This window comes from Pinus tabuliformis, chromosome 2_2, assembly GCF_031772625.1.
Source record: "Pinus tabuliformis cultivar Carrire ecotype Pingquan chromosome 2_2, CPIR1, whole genome shotgun sequence".
Lineage (NCBI taxonomy): Eukaryota > Viridiplantae > Streptophyta > Pinopsida > Pinales > Pinaceae > Pinus > Pinus tabuliformis.
This window is the reverse complement of record NC_142300.1, coordinates 1,184,067,943-1,184,073,697: the sequence shown is the minus strand read 5'-3', so window position 1 is coordinate 1,184,073,697 and position 5,755 is coordinate 1,184,067,943.

Genomic DNA, 5,755 nt, shown 5'->3' with positions numbered 1-5,755 from the left:
TTTTTGTGTTGCCCGATGAAGACACACTTAGGGATGGGGAAGTTCCCTCTATCACTATTGAATGTCCTTCTCTAGAAATGAACTTAGGTCATGGAGAACTGACCAACTTTTGTTGTAGATGTCCTTCTCCACAAGACAAATCTAGGGCTACAAACTGCGACTGGCTAATCAAATTTGTGATCTCTTCTTCTGCCACTTCTAATAATATCTTAGTCCTTCAAGAGACTTGTTCATTAGGGATTGAAGCAACCCTATACAACCCTCCATAAGTTGATTTTTATGCTACTCCAATTCTGCTTCTTCTAGTAGCCACCTTAGTCGATCAAGGTGCTACTCTAGGCCACACATGGTCCACTCTCACACTGCCCTCCAATAATCTATGAGCATCCAATACAAATGTCTAATCTAGACTCTATCCTCTAGTAACAAATCATCCTTAAACACATCATCAATACATACCTTAGGGTTGGTGTCTCTCTGCTATAGCCTCTGCTCCTATTTAGGGCTTCCAACAACCTATTATCCCTCTCCAAAATGCTCAAACAATCTCCTAAATACTGTGAAATTTCTCCCTTGTGCTATTGCTGCCATATTTTTCTATATAAGGTCTTTCCATCCATTGTTTATGCCTTTCGACCACCTTCTAACTGAGGTACAAGGCTATGACCCTCCTATCTAACTATTATACAAGACTGCGACTCCTTTTAGAGATATGCCCCCACACAAATATCATACCAATCTACCAAAAATTACCTTGGATTGTAGATAGAGTATCTCAACCCCTCAAAATAGGAAATGCCACTAAATCTATACACAAATAGACCCAAACTTGTCCCTCAAGTTTGTGCCTCCTCCACAGATCAAACACAACCCTCAACAGTCACTAGAGATCACCCACGGATCCTTTAATATTCACTAAAGTTTGCTTCTTAGATTTGTGGCCCAAAACATATTTTCTTCTTGTGATAAGGTGTATATGGAGTAGTCTTATGTGTTGTTATATCACACTTCTTTTAGAACTCCTCAAATTCATTCCCAAATAATTCTCCATTGTTATCCATCCTCATTTCCTTTAGTTTCCTCTTTGTCTAATTATCCACAAGAGCCTTAAAGTTTTAAATTTGTCAAACACTTCAGATTTATTCCTGACAAAATAAATCTACTTATTTCTTGAGAATTCATCTATAAATGAGACATAATGCATATAGTTTCCTAGTGATTGAACCAACACATTTCCGAACACATCATTATGCATCCACTACAATATTTATTTTTTCGCCATACTACTAGAGGATAATATTAACTAATTATGTTTCTATAGGAAATGCTCATATAAATCAAAATATAGAGAGTAATTATGCATACATTCTACCATACCTTTACCATGTAGTGCTTGAAGGCCCTTGTTTCTGGTATGTCCCAGATTTTTATTCCATAGCATAGTCTTATTTCTAAATACTATAGGGTTTTTTCCTTCTTCAGTTCCATTATGAGGAACAAAGGGATTGTTGCACCCATCACTAATAGTCCTTCTCAATATCTTATATAGAGTTCAAAGCTTAACTCCTCTTGGTAATACCATTGCTCCTTGAACTATTCTATACATTTTATTTTCAAACATTGTTTTTACACCTGCATCACTCATCTTGATTATTGAAATCAAATATATGGTCAATACTGTGATGTGTAGAACACCAAAGAGTGTTTTAATCCTTCCATCCATGAGATTCAATGTGAATTTTCCTCGTCTTATGGTTTTGGTTGTCGATAAATCTCCTAGGAAAATGTCATTTCCATCGTACCTTTCATACGCACAAACCACTCCTTGCGACGAGTCATATGAGAAGATTCAATTGAGTTAACCAACCATGCCTCAAGATCTACATGTGTGCATGAAAAGGGCAAGTACACATCCCCTACTTCATCTAAAGGTTTTTTCTTCTATAGAATCAGTATCATAAGATCATTTTCTTTATGTCTTCTTTTTTGCATCTCCAACATACCTTTACAAATTTTCCTGGAGATTATATCTTCCTTTAGATTTAGATCTCTTACTTGAGGAGTTATTTTTGTTTCTATACTAATAAATCCCTACCAAATACTTAAGAAAAATTGATTAGAAAATACACGAAAAAAATAAAAAATTAAATAATGATTATTATTATTTTTTGGTTGGCTTAATTTACAGGGACTTTGAGCATTTAATCTAGTAATTTATATAATACTTTTGAATAGAATGATCACTAATTAAGCTACACTGTGTGAGCTACACTATAAAATAGTTAAATTACGTCAATATTTTATATTTAAATATAATTACATATATTAATCATAAATATTAAATGATCACATCTATATGATAATTAGGTTGTTTAATATATATCCTTCATTATAATAAATTGATTTTTAAAATAATATTTTAACATAGTTTTAATGAAGCTAAGAATATTTTTAACTAAAAATTATTAATAATTAGATTTTGTATTATTTATATTTTATGATAATTTAAGAAATATTTAATAAAATTTTATTAAAAATTATAAATTAATTTAAAAATAAACAAAAAAAATGTCGACAGGTTTTGGATAGATGGTGATGACTGTTTTGTTAACCTACTCCTAGATGTTTAAGACAATGATTCAATTCCCCACTCTATTCGAATGTTATTCTTGGATATGACCATGATATAGCCTCACCACTACCAAACTTTCAAAAAAAAATTAAACAATATAATACATTTTTTTTTAATAATACAAGCCTTCAAGAAGAAATTTCCCATATTGAATGTGACATTTCACATGAGAAAAAATGCATTACTAACTCTAAGGTGCTTGCCAAAGTAGCAAGACAAGATCCAAACATAGGCCACTCTTAGGGTCACCTCAATCATTATAGTTATTCTTTACTAACACCTCAAGTTGTTGTTCGGCTATGTGTTGGTGGATAGGAACACTTCCAAAGAAGATATGCTTCTTTAATTGAATGAATTATAGGTGTTATTTCACTCGATGGACCAAAGACTAGAGAAAATTGAAGGTTGCCTTGACTTGCCCTGTGCTCTAGATTGTTCTCCAAGAGATTATGGGGATCCTATCCATGTGGAAGCCTCAGGCTCTAGAAAATATTGAATGTTAACTATGTTCTCTGGTTATTTACTATCAAGTCCTAGTTACTTTGTTTTTTTTCTTGAGTATAACCCTAGAGGCTTCAAACAAAGTTTTTGGTTTTTTGGTACACTATTACTAAAAATTTTGTGTGGCTCTTAAAGAAAATGAAATGTTATGCCTCACCTAGTTTCCCTACTGGAAGACCAAGACATATTTCAATTTATTATAGTTATTAGAAATAATGAAAAAACTTATACTTACAAAAAAAAAATTACAAATAAGAAATAAACTACAATTAATTTTATTATGAGCTACATGTTTAATTCTTTGGGTGTTCAACCTTTAGTTGACATGTATCCATTTTATTGCACTGAGACACACATTCAATAGGCTAGTATGAGGAAAATGTATAATTTCTTTTGTGCTCAACCTTGAGATACTTCAGTACCTCGACAATAAATATTTCTAGATTATGAACTCCTCTCCACAATATTTTCTCCTTTAGAGTAATTCTACTTTATCTCACTAGCATTCGATTTTAGTTAAACTCGAGTCTGTATGTATATAGGGTTCAAATTTGAATTCATCATTACCCTCTAAGAACCCTTTAGCCTCTGATAGAGGCGTATACAATGGTACACAATTTTTCCCATATAAATCAAATTAAAATAAAAAGTTGCTTATCAAATTTGCAAAGAAAACCATTTCTAATTTTTTCACTTGAAGGATAAAATTTACTTTATAATATGTTTTACTTGTTATTATTTTTGTATTATATATATATATATATATATATATATATATATATATATATATATATATAGATAGATATCTATATCTATAAACAATTAGAAAAATGAATTCTAACAATTTCTCTCCATATCTTGATAATTTATTACAGTTGTTTCTTAGTAATGGGAAATGAAGATCAAAACTTTGGTTGTGGTGAAATCTTTTGTTATTCGTAGATAAAAACAATTTCAATTCGATCAAGACCTTAGGCTCTTAGTGTTTGGATTTAAAAATGCAAATTGTCTTACATCCTACTCTTTGATTGCATTTACTACTTTCTTAGCTTTCTTGCATTTATGAATATCATGAGCATGTTTTGTTTATGCCTATTTATTTTGAATATATGACAACAAACACTTGAGATTAAAATTGATTAAATCGAGCTATGATTCCTTATTATCCCATTTTCAGTGTTCATTCATTTTTTGTTGATTAAAAATAATGTCAGTTCTATGTTCTTTTACAAATGGTGTCATGCATAGGAATGCACATGTGCACTAATCATTGACTCCATAATTCTTATGAAAAAATATTCTTGTAAGTTATATTTATTTTATGGAAAATTTTGTTGTTGTTGGTTTGGTTTTAAATAGTTTTTTTTTTTCTTTATTGGAAATTACAATGATATCTATAAAATAATACTCTATCTTTATTTTTATTTTTTTAAACTCATTGCAATTATGTGAATAATTGAATCTTGTAAGAAAGAAAAAAAATTTCATTGTATTGAGAAATGATATCCATATTAGATGAAAAGGTAAATGATTCTACTGAATTTCCTCCATATGATTCTTATATATATTATAAGTAAATGATCCAATGAAATTCTCCCCATTTGATTCATGTGTAGAGCTTAAGTAAATATATATGATTTCTATATGAATTGTAATACAGGTGAACCAATGTCATCTATATACACTCCTTGAAATGTACTTAAATTTTATGTTTTAAAGATCCTTGAAATGTACTTAAGGTTCATATTTTAAGGAAGATTTGTAGATCTTCACAACTTAATACAATAAAAATTGTGATGTGTGAGATATACATAAAATTTTAAAATATTTTCTCTTTTATATGAAAATAATAATTTATTTTAATTTGTGAATATTAAAAATCCAAAATATAATTAATCTTTTAATTTGAAATGTGAACTTTCTCTTCAAATTTCATGCTATACAATTCCTCCACTTTAAAAACCCAATCTAGCAAGTGTTAAGGGATTAAGGCAATGGTGTCCTTTGCATTGGGCAAATTGAAGTACCCTTATCCTCCAAAAATATCTTTATAATATTCAACAACATAAAGTATGTATGGTGTTGAAATCTTTATCTACGTCCCTATTTTGTGCATAGAAAAGCAATGAGGAATCTCATGTGAAATTGTTTTAAATAAAAATAAAAATAAATATTATCAAAAGAAAATATAGTAAGTATTGCATGATTGTGCAGAGGCACATAACATTGATATGCAGAAATTACAAGCCTGCATCAATCGTCAATGGGTTTGATCGTTAAACTTTATAAATTCATAATTAAGCTAGTATACCGAGAGATTTAGTCCACATCGTATTAAAATATACGAGACAGATTGTACAGTGATATACAGAGATTATAAGCGTGCATCCATCGTCAATGGATTTCATCGTTCAATCCTTTTATAAATTCATAATTAAGATATTCTCCAGTCGTTATGCAGAGATTGTATGTCATCCATCTAGAATTTTTGCATAATATTAAAAAATACGAGCCCTATCATGAGTCTCTCGGTATTCCTGTAACTTCCATAATAGGCAGTGTTTTGCAAAGACAAAACCATTGTGGCCAGCTGATTTAGATCAATACCAATAGCAAGTGTTC